General features: G+C 41.9%; 1 protein-coding gene and 3 non-coding genes across 4 annotated transcripts in view; all 4 read left to right on the top strand.

Moving 5' to 3' along the window:
• Znf746 (zinc finger protein 746) overlaps window positions 1-15,158 on the top strand; it is a 143,718-nt gene that overhangs the window by 60,431 nt on the left and 68,129 nt on the right. The window lies entirely within an intron of this gene.
• Trnac-gca (transfer RNA cysteine (anticodon GCA)) lies at window positions 4,838-4,908 on the top strand. Its single transcript has one exon. It is a non-coding gene; the product is annotated as a tRNA-Cys (tRNA).
• Window positions 10,578-10,650, top strand: Trnac-gca (transfer RNA cysteine (anticodon GCA)). The gene has a single exon. It is a non-coding gene; the product is annotated as a tRNA-Cys (tRNA).
• Trnac-gca (transfer RNA cysteine (anticodon GCA)) lies at window positions 11,525-11,596 on the top strand. Its single transcript has one exon. It is a non-coding gene; the product is annotated as a tRNA-Cys (tRNA).

Raw genomic sequence — 15,158 nt, 5'->3', positions numbered from 1 at the left:
CTGGGTTCAATTCCTCAGTACTATATAATCAAAAAAAAGCCGAAAATGGTGCTGTGGCTTAAGTGGTAGAGTACTAGCCTTGAGCAAAAGAAGGGATGGTACACAGACCCTGAATTCAAGCCGGAACTAGCAAAAAAAAAAAAAAAAAAAAAGGAATGTAATGCTTAGACCGTTTCAGGTTTTGTAAGCCTAAATAAGTATCGGAGAGAATATCTAAAGACAAAAGGTATTTTTATTGAATATTTGCATTTCAGCATATGTCTGTGTTATCAGTTTGGACATGTGTCATCTTTTATGCCTGAATCGTATTCCACCTTGGGAATGTGCCATCATGTTTTAATCACTATTTGGATGGCTACCATTAATCAGTATTTAGATGGTGGCAACTTTTATACAAATTCAAAATAATGCAATGAACCTACGCAGACACATATCTGTGTACACTTTCCTAAGTATTTCTGAAAAATAAGATCCTAAAGTGAGCATGCTACCATATCATTTTTCCCAAGTAACATTTTTAATAGAAGAAATGTGTTCGATGTGGAACTGTTGAAGATAAATAAGATCTGAACTCATTTATACTTCCCTTTTTGCTCTGAACTTTCTTTCATGCAGGAGGCAGTATTGTGACCTAGTAATACATACCTAATTCAATGCAGGGATTGTGGATGTAAATACTGAATCTTATTACATTGTAGCCACTCAATAATTGGTATTGATGGAAAATTATCTGGATGATTTGTATGGCTCAGCTGCACAAAACCAAAGCCACAAACGTACATACAGATATGATAGTAAAAGAAGAGTGTAGCGACCGTCTACTCGACCAGCGAGGGAAAACGACCACCACACCAGGAGTCTTCTCAGATCACGCTTTATTGGAGAGCCTTTTAGTTGTAGGAGAGCTTGGGCGCGAGAGAGCGTGCACCCGAAACACAGCCGCTTATATAGGAGAATCGGAACGCGGGTCTTTCTATTGTTGGTCACCTGCCTTTCACCGTCACCAGGTGTCATGGGATTGGCTGGTGACTCTACCTGGCTCGTGCACGCGCACAGCCCAGGCGTCCCGCCAAGCACCGTCTGGGGTGGTTACCTCAAAGCTGCAAGGGAGTGGGCGGAGTCTTGCCTCGGCTCCCTACAGTTCCCCCTTCTTTGTTTTATGGCAACAGGTAAGAGTAGAGGTTGGGCCTCTGTCTAAAACATTAATGAGAGGACCTTGCACTGGTCTTCGCCTGAGGGGCGCCTTCCCCAGTGATGACCAGGCCCGTCCGATGCCTTTTTTGCAGAGGTGGGATCTTGGGCATCAACCCACTTGCAACCCAGCATGCTCTTCTTGAGGAGATGAGAACCATCTCCTCAAGTGCAGTGCACTTGCCTTGCACCCTGTCCCAAATTGCAAATTGCATACCTGTCCCGGTGCAATGGGATCCCCTGATCCCTCGGGGTGCTAAGGCTATGCAGAATGGTAAGGCTTAACTGCCTCTTAGGGCCGACAGCCAAATCTAGGGTGAGGATCCACTCTCCAAAGCGGCTAATGCTTGCAAGATAACAACCTTGTCCCTTCTGGTTTGGGCTCGAAGGCAACAGACCAACCATAGGCAGACCACGCATCCTCCCAGGCAGCAGGCTAAAAACATTCCGACTTCCATCCACTCTTTGAAAAAGGACACCGCAGAGGCAATCCAGTCTTCCATCCTACAATCTGCGGAAAATAAGGTGGGGAGAAAAAGGGAGTCTGTATGCAGGGGCATAGGAACTGGCCAGGCCCTGGTGACAGCCCACAGCCATTGGTTTAGCTATCACAGGGGTTGCTATTAGCACTGTTGCTAACAGCAGGAAGATCAGCTGCATCAGGAGACAAGTGGATGGCATCTTCAAGAGGGGGTTCTGCTGCAGTCTCCACCGGCCTGGTCAGTCTCGTTGGCACCCAGTGAGGTACTTCTTGACTCTGTGGAAAAACACAAACAGCTCCCCTGGATCTCGTTATTACCGGATCCGGTCCATACCATTTATTATTAATAACATCCTTCCACATAACCATGTCTTTAGTATCCATGGGGTCTCTTGTCATATGCCGATCTGCGGCAGACTGATCGTTGTCATTTAGAATTAAAAAATTAAGGGTAAAGAGCGCAAGAGAAAGTCTTTCCCTGGGGGACGCGGACTCAGCAATTCCCCCTTTTTGCTTTTGAAGCATTTCTTTTATGCTTCGATTGGCTCTTTCCACTATACCTTGTCCTAGAGGATTGTAGGGCAATCCGGTGGTGTGGGCAACCTGCATTTGTGCGCAAAAGGCGCGAAAACCATGGGAAGTATAAGCAGGGCCATTATACGTCTTAAGTCTAAGGGGCTTTCCCCAAGCTGCCCAAGCTTCTAAGCAGTGTATTCTGACGTGAGACACCTTTTCTCCTGCCAGAGGTGTGGCATGAATGACACCGGAAAAGGTGTCCACAGACACATGTAAATATTTCAACTTACCAAATTCCATCAGATGAGTAACATCCATTTGCCATAGGGCGTTTGGTCTCAACCCCCTGGGGTTTACCCCCACATGGGGAGGATGAAGAAAGGTAACACAAGATTTACAGGCTTTAACAATATCTCTTGCCACATGCCTGGACAAATTATATCTTTTTCTAAGGGTATTAGCAGGTACATGATACAATCTATGAAAGTCTTTTGCCAATTCTACAGGATCAGCAGCGACCAGAGCCACAGCCCGAGTTGCCTGGTCCACCAAATCATTACACTTTGCCATTGGGCCTGGCAACATAGAGTGGGCGCGAATATGTCCAATATAAAAAGGATGTTTTCTGTTTAAGATAAGGGATTGAATCTGTAACAAAACATTAGAAATTGTACTGGCCTGCTTAACTGAAGCAGCAACTTCAAGAGAAGCAACGGCATTTACAACATATAATGAATCAGAAAATAAGTTAAAAGGTTGATCAAATCTTTTAAAAACTTCAAGCACAATTAAACATTCAACAGCCTGTGGGGCATTCGGCCGAAAATTAAAGACTACCGGCTGTTTGTGTCCTTGAACAAAAAAGGCACCTTGTCCAGATTTTGATCCATCCGTAAAAATGGTTAGAGCATCAGCCAAGGGCTCCTTTGAAGTGACAACAGGAAAATACACTAAATTTTTGTTAACTATGGCAAGCAGAGGATGCTTAGGATAATGATTATCAATTACATTTGGAAATGAGCAAACAAGAATTGCCCACATATCCATTGTGGCTGCTAAAATTTCAACTTGTTCACGGGTGTATGGAATAATTAATTTATCTGGAATTTTTGCAAAGTGCATCAAACAATACTTTATACCCAAAATTGCCTCTTTTTTAATTTTTTTTTATTTTTATTATTTTTATTTATTTATTTATTTATTTATTTTTTCAGAATCAAAATTGCCTGTTTAGCCACTAATTCAGGAAAATATTGAACAGTTTTTGCTCCCACAGAAACATAGCATTAATAGTTAGCCTTTGAAGCAAGGCAGTGGTATAATTGGCCGTCACTCCATAAGTCCTGACTGCCTCAACTAAATCTTTTAACTGGGAGTAGGAAACCGGCTCAAAATTTCTTTCAGCAGTAATAGGATTCTCAAAGACTGGGAAAGCGGCTGCTAATCGCGACCAGGTTTTTTCTTTTATAAAGTGACTCTTCCCTGCCGGCGGGCACGGCGGGGGGCCGACGGGTGAGGGCCAGCTCCGTTTCCTCTTCCTGGCTGCTGCGGTACTCCCACCCCTAGGGGGCGCCACCCTCCATATCTGTCTGCCTCGTGCTCCGCCGCAGCCTCTTCTAAGTCTTCACTATCAGCTGGATCGAGCTGCTCTCCCTCCTCCTCTAACATTTCTTCCTCTGAGTCACTCACAAGATTACTATATTCTTGGTCCCGCCCTTCCACATGTAGGGCTGAGAACCGGTTTGCTTTTAAAGAAGGGCACGGGGGTCTCCTTGAGACCCCCTCCTCTCTGAAACCCTTCTCCTTTTGTGAGGGCTGCAGTCCCTCCTGCTTTAATTCTTTAGGATCCTTTTGTCTTTTTTCCCTTTTTCTTTTATGCCTATTTTCATCCCCTTTACTGGATGCTGCCTCTGATAGACTATCCTGATGCCGTGTTAGTACTTTGCATCCTTCCTGGATTAAATCAAACCCTCCCTCCTCCAGGCAAGTGCGCACCATCAAAAAGACAAGCCACAAGGGAAGAAGCAATGCAAGCAACCAATAAATATCTAAATCTACAGTGAACAGCATACCGGGGGATACTTACCGACGTCCCCTCTCCGCGTGTTGAGTTCTGGCTCCAGTTCAGCCTCTCGAGCGGGTCCCGTCCCAGGTTCGTTCCCGGGGTTTCGGCACCAGTTGTAGCGACCGTCTACTCTACCAGCGAGGAAAAACGACCACCACACCAGGAGTCTTCTCAGATCACACTTTATTGGAGAGCCTTTTAGTTGTAGGAGAGCTTGGGCGCGAGAGAGCGTGCACCCGAAACACAGCCGCTTATATAGGAGAATCGGAACGCGGGTCTTTCTATTGTTGGTCGCCTGCCTTTCACCGTCACCAGGTGTCATGGGATTGGCTGGGGACTCTACCTGGCTCATGCACGCGCACAGCCCAGGCGTCCCGCCAAGCACCGTCTGGGGTGGTTACCTCAAAGCTGCAAGGGAGTGGGCGGAGTCTTGCCTCGGCTCCCTACAGAAGAGAAAGAAGTCTGTAAAGGAGCTTGGAATCCCGAGCTCGGAAATATAAAGCCAACCATCCAAACCAGCAAGACTGCCCTGCTCTGGTGTCCTTGACTCATATAAAGAATAATTATACCCTTTCCGTAGATCAGGGGGTATAGCTCAGGGGTAGAGCATTTGACTGCAGATCAAGAGGTCCCTGGTAAAATCCAGGTGCCCCCTGGCTAATCTTTTAGATGACACAGAGCACTCTTCTTGTATAATTAATTCTACTCAGGCCCTGCCTGTGACTTTGTTTCTGGAAGATTGGGTTTGTCTCCAATCGACGATACTTTGAAGAACAAGGGCAAAGTCTTACCTGTTTCTTATTCTCAGCATGCATGATAGGACCTGGCAACTAACAAGGTCTTGAGTATTAGCTGAGTGAATAAATGAAGAAAAGAAATAATGAGCATTCCCTTGGTGCCTTGGAATATGAGCTGTTGCTATGGGCTGTATGTGAGCTTCATGGAAGGCTCAGCACCAGTAGCTCTTGTCATCATTCTGTGTGGGCTAAGAACAAACACCAGGCATCATTTCCAGGTTAAAGACTAGTAGCTTCCCTATTGCTCAGTAGAAACAGGGGGCTAAGGGACGCTACTTAAAGCTGCACAGGAATATAGAGGAAGGCAGTTTCCAGTTTCTGGAAAATGTCCCTCAATAAAAGGCTATATGTAGAAAAAAGACCACTATTGAAGGAGTATTAATGGGAGGTTGTATATAATAAGTGGGTATATAACTCAAAGGCAGAACATTGGACTTCTGATCAACAGGGCTCTGGTTCAAACTCACATTCTCCCTTATAATCTCAGAAGATGCCTCATGGTGAGCCATTTCCCACCTTCCTGCACTCCATCTTACTGCTGCCTTTCACCTCACACTTTCAGTGAAGGAACAGTGGCACTTCAGAGCTAGCCACTGAGTGTGAGCTGCATTTCTGAATTGCAGAGATCTACAGACTGCAGACCTGTCTTCAGATATAGGTACTGCAGGTTTCTCAAATATGTGAGGCTGGTTCTCTTCAGATTGAGGTTTTTAATGTATAACAAAGAAATCAGATAGGCTAATACTAAAGGTGAGGTTGTGGAGGAATCAGTGATGATCTTCCAACTCTAGAGAAAATCAGAAACTTCCAATATATGGAAGGAATGCTGGATGTAACTGGAAAGATGAAAAGTGCTTATGAGACATCTGCAATGGGAAAGGGGGTATAGCTCAGGGGTAGAGCATTTGACTGCAGATCAATAGGTCTCTCGTGCAAATCCAGATGAGATGCCCCCTTCCACATCCTCTTTTTCCAATAGGAATTTTAGCTCACATTTTACCCTTTCTTCATTCATTACAGTTATCATCCTTTAAGCAGGTAGCTTTGTTCAACCTTCATATTTTATTTCCACTTTCCTCCTTCAGTCTGGTGTCCTTCCGATTCTTCATTTATGGATCCTCTCCCTGTGCATATGTCTAATAATTCCAACTCAATTGTCTGGTTCACTTGTTCCATGATGGAGAAGAGAGAGTCTGTAGTGCTTTTGCTGCAAATGCCAACAATGGGAGGTCTCTGACAACTTCTAAATGGCATCTATTCTGTCTACTCTAAAGGAGATATGTGGCTGGTAGCCTAGGAAGGAGAGATTTGGCTATTTATGGTCTAACCAGACTGCAATGGGAAATGTCAGGGGGATTTAGGCAGCTTCTCTCTTTCTCTGTGGCTGCTAGACCCACTCAAGGACAGCCTCCAATGCATGTAAAGCAGAGGGAAAGCGTTCTTCCAGTTAAGTGTGTCAACTTCTGTATAGTTGTTCCTGAGCTGTCATTCTACTTTATATTGGTTAGTGTTAATACATAGGTAAAAGAGACTGACTGGGCTTCTTCTCAGACCACACGTGGGAAAAGAGCATTTTACTACAGAAAAAGAGGTCCCTGATTCAAGTCTAGGTTATATTGTTTCTCGTCAGAAGACTCTTTATTATTGTGTAGGTCTCATTGCTTGCTATTAATCTGTATAAGTGATTATATACAGTTGATTGACTTTTAGTAGGCCAAATGAATCTAGAAATTTGCCTGTTTTAAAGTTTCCAATTTAATTGAATATGGATTTTTATAATATTTCCTATTGGTCTTCTGGATTTCAGTGGTGTTTGTTATACCCCCTTTCTCATTTTTAATTTTACTAAGTTGTTACTTTTCCATCTTCTGTCTGGTTAGACTGGCCAGGTATTTGTCAATGTTATTTATCTTCTCAAAGAAGCAACTTTTTGTTTCATTGATTTTTTTTGGGGGGGGGGTCCGGGTGTGGGGCCTGAACTCTGGGCCTGGGCGCTGTCCCTCAGCTCTTCAGCTCAAGGCTAGTGCTCTACCACTTGAGCCACAGTGCCACTTCCGGCTTTTTTTTCTTTTTGCTTATGTGGTGCTGAGGAATCAAACCCAGGGCCTCAGGCATGCAAGGCAAGCACTCTACCACTGAGCCACCTTCCTAGCCCTCATTGATTTTTTTTGTATATTGTTTCTACATTTAGATTTTTAAATTTCTGCACTAACTTTTATTATTTATTTCCATTTTACATTTTTTATTTGTCCTGTTCTTGTTTTTCTAGAAGCTTGAGGTGCATCTGCTTGAGACCTTTTTGGGGTTTTTTGGCTGTTGTTTTGCTTTTATATTTTGGTGCTAGTCCTGTGGCTTGAACTCAGGGACTGGATGCTGTCCCTAAGAATTTGTGCTCAAGAATATGTTATTTGGGGCTGGGAAGGTGGCTCAGTGGTAGAGCTTTTCTTTGCATGCATGAGGCCCTGGGTTCGATTCCTCAGCACCACATAAGCAGAGAAATTAAAAGTCGGCAGTTGGCACTGTGGCTCAAATGGTAGAGCGCTAGCCTTGAGCTGAAGAACTGTAGGACAGCGCCCAGGCCCAGAGATCAGTCCCCATGACTGGACCCCCCCCCAAAAAAAAAACCCCAAAAGAATAGTGTTTTTCTTCTGAGCACATCTGAGCACAGCTCCACTTCCAGCTTTTCTCTAGCTAACTGGAGATAGGAGTGTCATGGCCAGGCTGGCATTAAACTGTAATCCTCAGGTCTCAACCTCTTGTGTAGCTGGGATTACAAGTGTGAGCTGCCTACACCAGCCTGTTTTTTTTTTTAAACAAAAGTGTAATATCTATAAACTTTCCTTTTGGTCATGACTTTACTGCACCCCAAAAGTTCTGGTAAGCTGTGCTTTAACAGGATTTTAAGAATTTTTATTTGTTCTATGGCCTATTGGTCAACAACTTTTTGTTCAACATCTATGTGTTATAATATATTCTGTAATTTCTTTGGCTGTTCATTACTAGTCTCATTCCATTGTTGTCTGATAGAGTATAAGCATTATTTCAATTTTAAAATAGATTCTAAGATCATATTTTAGAAAATACAATCTACTTTGGAGAAAGATCCATGAGATTCCAAAAAGAATGTGAATTGTACATTGTTGGTGAAGTATTCTATAAATGTCTATTAAATCAATTTGTTCTACAGTATCATTTAATTATGCTGTTATTTTTAATCTGTGTAAGTGATTTGGGGGTATGGAACTCTTCCAGTATTATAGTGTTAGGGTCTGTATATGCTCATAAGAAGTATTTGCTTAAAGACATTTGGGTGCATAAACTTTTGGATTCTATCAATGACTGTTATTTCTTCTTCTTTATGCTCTTTATTAATATGAAGTTGCTGTCATTGTCTCTTCCTACTAGTTGTAGTTTAAAGTATGTTTTATCATATATATAACTACTCCTACTTACTTTAAGCCTATATTTGATTTTCCCAGTGAGATGTGTTTCTTGTAGGCAATAATGATTGGGTCTTACATTTTAATACAACTTGCCATTTTTCTATTTATTAGACAGTATTCATATTAAAGTATGTTGGAGCCAGGTGTCAATGGCTCACATCTGTAAAACTAGCTACTGAGGAACCTGATATCTGAGACTGCAGTTCAAAGCAGGCCTGGGCAGGAAAATCTGTTAGACTCTTATCTCCAATAAAAATTACAAAAGGAGGAGAAGGAGGAGAAGGAGGAGGAGGAAGAAAAGGAGGAGGAGGAGGAGGAGAGGTGGAGTAGGAGGAGGAAGAGGAGGAACAGGAGAAGGAGGAAGAGGAGGAATCCGGAAGTGGAACTGTGAAGTAAGTGGTAGAATGTTAGCATTAAAAAAAACAAGCTCAGGGGGCGGGGGGAGGCTGGGAAGGGATGGAAAGGGGAAACAAAGGAGGAGGCTACAATGCTTGATAAGAAATGTACTCATTAGCCGGGCGCTGGTGGCTCACGCCTGTAATCCTAGCTACTCAGGAGACTGAGATCTTAGGATCGCGGTTCAAAGCCAGCCCGGGCAAGAAAGACCGTGAGACTCCTATCTCCAATAAACCACCAGAAAACCGGAAGTGGCGCTGTAGCTCAAGTGGTAGAATGCTCGCCTTGAGCTGAAGAGCTGAGGGACAACGCCCAGGCCCAGAGTTCAAGCCCCACGACCAACAAAAAAAAAAAAAAAAAGAAATGTACTCATTATCTTGCTCATGTAATTGTAACCCCTCTGTACAGTATTTTTGCAATAAAAAATAAATTAATTTTAAAAAATTAAAAGAAAAAATATCAAGCTCTAGAACAGAGTCCAGGCCCTGAGTTAAAGCTCCAGGACAAATACAAAAAAAAACAAATCAAAACAAATACGTTGGATTTCCTGTCCTTTAGTTGTCTTATAATGCTTCATTTCTCTTTTTGTTAGTGTATTCATCTAGCCGTGTTCTCTCATGTATTTTTTCTCTGATTGTTTATCTTCTTTTCTGTGTGTAGGATTATTTCCTTCTATGACACCTTGTATTTAGAATCAGTGTCAAGAAATCTGCTTCTCTTATAATGGGATTTCATTTATATGCATCTTGTTGATTCTCCTTTGCAGCTTTCAATAAGCTTTCTTTGTTGTGTATTTCTAACAATCCTTCTCTGATCATTCCTGTTTGTTTAGTATAATCCCCCACCCCCTCCGGATGTGATGACACGGTTCTGCTATTATTCATTGAATAGATTTTTTAAGTCTTTAGTTTACATCTCTTCATCTGTGCCCATGATTCATACGTTTGGTCTTCCAGACACTTTTTCTTAGTGGGTTTTTTTTCATGTCTTTGACTAATTGATCTGATTCTTATGCTTTATTTTCAATTTCTATACTATATTTTAAACTTGTTTAGTTTTACTATATTATTAAGAATTTATTTGGGCTATTAAGCTCTGCATTTTCAATATTTCAATTGGATATTTTCAAGATTTCTTTATTTTCATTGACTTTCTCTTTCTTGTTCTACATTGTCGTCATTTCGCTCAACTGTTTATTTGAACTGTTTGAGCTCAGTCAATTGTTAATTCCTCTATAAATATGATATGAAGTATACCATGGAGAGGAAAAGTTTAAATCATTAGCTCTAAACTGTCTGTGAATCTGAATGTCCTCAGAGCTTATTAGAGACAACCTTCATCACAGGTCACTACACAGAGAGCCTGTTGTAGAAGTTCTGAGTTGGAATCCTCCAGTTTTTCTTTGAGCTCTGCTCCAGTCCTCATTTCCAAAAGTTTTCTGTGGAGCCAATTCTCTCTGTCACTCATCTAGATGAGTCTGAAAGACATGCTGACAGCAAGCCCCCATGATTTAATGCTTCTGCCATGTCAGGAACTAGGGAGGAATATTCTGGTTATTGTACAGGTGGCAGTCATAAGTGCGGAGACAGTATATGATGACAGAGAACCTGGCAGTGATAATCACAGATTGGCAACTAGTATGTGGTCATGAAGGCTTAGTGTGCTTATTAGACACACTTAAATAGGGGGGGTGGTATAGCTCAGGGGTAGAGCATTTGACTGCAGATCAAGAGGTCCCTGGTTCAAATCCAGGTACCCCCTTTCCAGAACATTTTTTACATGCCAGAGAGAAAAATGCCTAAAGTAGATAATATTAATAATAACAATAATAATAATAATGGGCCTTGAGACTCATATTGGCCCTAATGCTCCAATGTGGTCCCAGGAATGACCTGTACTATGTCCTTCTGCATGCTCAGGCCCTTTCTGAGTCATTTCTGGAAGGATTCAGCTGATCTGTCTATAGCTAGTTACACTATACCACAGATTTAGCTCAAGGAAAAGTCTTTGCCACTCATTGTGGGAAATCTGTGAGGTCATGGGCTTTTCCTGGGGAAAGTCTTGTCAGCCACATAGGAACTCTTTTATGGACCACTGTGTATCATGCTCCTTGATCCATGATGCACAGGCTGCTGCTTTGTTTCCTAACACTTTTGTAGAAATGTTTTTACATATAGGTTTATTTGGATTAAATGGTTTTGAAGGCTGAGGACAGTATTTTATCTGTTGCTATGTGATTGACATGGTTTATAGGACCTGTCACCCAAAATTCTAGACTTTTGTTGAGTGGATGAGTCATGCGATGAAACAATTTTCTTCCTCTTGAGGTCTTGGAAGATGGGGCTCTCTTTGGGCTATGAGCTACTTGATTTAGAGCCTAATCACTGTCTATGGATTTAGGGTGAATATCAGAATCAGGTGCCCTTTTCAGGTCACAGGTGGTCCCTCACCAGAACTCAAGAGAGGAGTAAGGAAGGCTAGTTAAGTTTGGAGAGGGGAAATGTATGAGGACAGCCTTCAGTGGGAAAAGCTTGTGAGTTTCTTGAACATGGAAAGGTGATACTGGTAATAAATATTTTGGTAGTGGGTGTGGTGCCATAGTTGAAGAAGTGCTAATGAAAGGTTACATGTAATTGTGGGTATAGCTCAGGGGTAGAGCATTTGACTGCAGATCAAGAGGTCCCTGGTTCAAATCCAGGTGCCCCCTATTTTTCATTAAGTAGATGTTTCTATAACAGCTTCTTTCTCCTCAGTAGATATCAGAGGAATCTTTTTTTTTCTGGAACTTGTAAATTGGGAGGCTTTACTTGCTGGTTCTAAATGTAAATTAGAATCATTTTAAGAGCCTATAAAAGCACCATTCCCATGCCCCACCCCAGACCAATTAAATCAGAACATATTAGTGGGGCTCAGGTACAGTAAAAATCTCCCCAGTGTCCTCCAGACTGTAGTTGAGGTGAGAACCAGTTTGGTGGAAGTTCTGGGGAAGTCTTCCCTGTCTGAAGCTTCCTCATTCCAGCTCTGGCTGTCATCTGTGTTCTGAACCTTGTGTCTATGACATTCCCTTATGCTGTGTGCATCCTCATCATGAAATACACTTTCTTATGTGTACAAAATCCTTATGTGCACAACACTGACCACTGGATTGAACAGAATCTTCCAGAGACAATTGCTTTTTTAGTACTTTTTAGTTTTCTTAATTTTTCCTTTATCCATGCATTCACCCAGGAGTTGGGTTAAATTAATCTTGTTTCACAGCCATCAGCATCTATGGCCCAGTGAGAGGGCCTTCATCAGTCATAGAGAGTTGGCAGAGAGTGAAGTATCAGCATAGTAAGTAAATTCTGTGTTGTGTTTAGCTTATGTGCCAGTTAAAGTAAACATTATATCTTAGTCAAGCTTTAAGAAAATCCCTATAGAAATGATGAGTATACTTTATCAACTATCTCAAAACTGAAGACTGTAATGGCTTCCTGTGATTTTTGTAAAACAAATTACTCTTTTTGGTAGAGCATCTCAGAAGTTGTGTGGGCTCACATGTATAGCTGATTAAGTACAGTTCATTTTTTTAATTACATTTCACATTAATTATCTTTTTTATAACTACCTAAAACATATTATATGATGCCTCAGATTTATATAAACAATTATAGTTTATACCTTAAATGAATTACAAACAGATTCTTGTAATAAAACTATTTTGGAGGAACAATGTCTTAATTTCTATACTGAATGGAAGAGAAACAACCATTTAAAATGGAGGCTGGTCAATCAAGGCTTGCTCTGGCTTTGTGTGAAGCAAGTGGTGCCTTATTTTACTCCTGAATTGTAAATATTCTTTGTCCTCCAATCCCTCTTATCTGTGCATAACACTAGTGTCTGAAACCACAGAATGTGCTCTGTGGTGTACCTTATAGGCTCCTTCATAAAAATGGAAAGTTTTTCTTAACAATAGACTCACTTTTTATTTAGTGCTTTTTCTTCCTTAAAACCTTTCAGTATTCCAGTTTTGTGACTACTCAGAAATTTGGCTTGGCATTGAACATTGGTCCCTTCCCTCTCCCAGACTCAGCTGCCTGCTAACCATCCTGAGAAGATACCTGTAGTGTCAGCCTCCTTCCTGTCTCAGCCCTCTGCCCAATTCTGGCAGCCCTCTGGAGACTCCAGCTTTCCTAGAACTTCCTATCAGCATACACACCTGATAGATTTCCTAGACACCATCTCTTAGACCTCCCTCACCTGGGGCCCCTGCAGCTCCAGGTTCTCTGTCTTCCCTGGAGACTTCACCTCTTTAGGGATCATCCCCCTCTGATCCCCGTGCTCCTCACCCTCACTCAGGTCTTCGAGGGTGTTTCACATGCCCTGACTTTCATGGACCATTTCAGAACCTGGATAACAATCGTATTTTCCTCCCCTTACTATAATGTCCTTCCTGAGAGTGTCAAGAATTTAATGATGGCTGGCATGTGGCTTAGTGGTTAGAGTGTTTGCTTAGCATTTATGAAGCCTTGGGTTCAATTCCTCAGTACTATATAATCAAAAAAAGCTAAAAGTGTTGCTGTGGCTTAAGTGGTAGGGTGCTAGCTTTGAGCAAATGAAGGGACGGTGCCCAGACCCTGAATTCAAGCCCCAGAAGTAGCAAAAAAAAAAAAAAAAAAAGAAAGAAAGAAAAAAAAAAAAGGAATGTAATGCTTAGACCATTTCAGGTTTTGTAAGCCTAAATAAGAATCAGAGAGAATATCTAAAGACAAAATGTTTTTCTTATTGAATACTTGCATTGCAGCATCTGTCTGTGTTAGCAGTTTGGACATGTGTCATCTTTTATGCCTGAATTGTATTCCATCTTGTGAATGTGCCATCATGTTTTAATCGCTATTTGGATGGCTACCTTTAATCAGTATTTAGATGGTGGCAAGTTTTCTACAAATTCAAAATAATGCAATGACCCTCCACAGACTCATGTCTGTGTACACTTTCCTAAGTATTTCTGAAAAATAAAATCCTAAAGTGAGCATGCCACCATATCATTTTTCCCAAGTAACATTTTTAATAGAAGAAATGTGTTCGATGTGGAACTGTTGAAGATAAATAAGAGCATTTTTAAAAGCTGAACTCATTTATACTTCCCTTTTTGCTCTGAACTTTCTTTCATGCAGGAGACGGTATTGTGACCTAGTAATACTTACATACCCAATTCAATTCAGGGATTGTGGATGTAAATACTGTAGCTTATTACATTGTATCTACTCAATAATTGGTATTGATGGAAAATTATCTGGATGATTTGAAGGTCTCAGCTGCACAAGTCACTAAAGCCACAAACGTACATACAGATATGATAGTGAAAGAAGTCTGTAAAGGAGCTTGGAATCCAGAGGTCAGAAATATAAAGCCAACCATCCAAACCAGCAAGACTGCCTTGCTCTGGTGTCCTTGACTCATATAAAGGAAAATAATTATACTGTTTCTTCAGATCAGGGTATATAGCTCAGGGGTAGAGCATTTGACTGCAGATCAAGAGGTCCATGGTTCAAATCTGGGTGCCTCCTGTTTTGCACCCCTCCTTTCTTGTTTTAATGTTCTCCATAACAGATGTGTCTTCAATCATTCCACCTCTGGCAAAATGATACTTTTTCCTTGATATCACCTCTGTGCCTTTACCTGTGCTTGGTGAGATTTCAGATGAGTCCCCGTTGCTGAGACACTGTACTTCTCAACAACTTCTGCCCTATATTTGGCTTCATGTCATTTTTAGACAAGCAGGAGACAGAAACCACCCAGCTGTTTAAGCAGAGAAAGCTCTCTGAAAAGAGAGTAACTATAAATATGCAATAGATCCAGGAGCTGGGGGCTCATGCCTGTAATTCTAGCCACTCAGGAGGCTGAGATCTGAGACTGCAGTTCAAAGCCAGCCTGGGATGTAAAGTCTGTGAGACCCTTAATCTCCAATTAACCACCAGAAACACTCTCCCACACTGCTCTGAGGCTGACTGTCCCAATTCAGGACTCAAAAGTGGACAATGTCCCATTAAAGCACAGTGGAAATAACCCCCACCACCGCCACCACCCATGTCCCCAGGTCAAATGAGAACTTGATGCTAGAATTGCTGCTCCCAGGCCCTCTGGGAATAGATGCCAATCCAGGACTCAGGCCAGAACATGCCTCCCACTATAACTAGCAGGAATCCCTATTCTGCAGACGCAGAATCAGGCCAAGACACTAGACTGCTATGCGCCACATAACGGGAACACACTGTGAGCCAGAAGAA

This window comes from Dipodomys merriami, unplaced genomic scaffold (assembly GCF_024711535.1).
Source record: "Dipodomys merriami isolate MVZ:Mamm:240054 unplaced genomic scaffold, mDipMer1.0.p SCAF_5, whole genome shotgun sequence".
Lineage (NCBI taxonomy): Eukaryota > Metazoa > Chordata > Mammalia > Rodentia > Heteromyidae > Dipodomys > Dipodomys merriami.
This window is presented reverse-complemented; position numbering and strand designations above follow the sequence as displayed.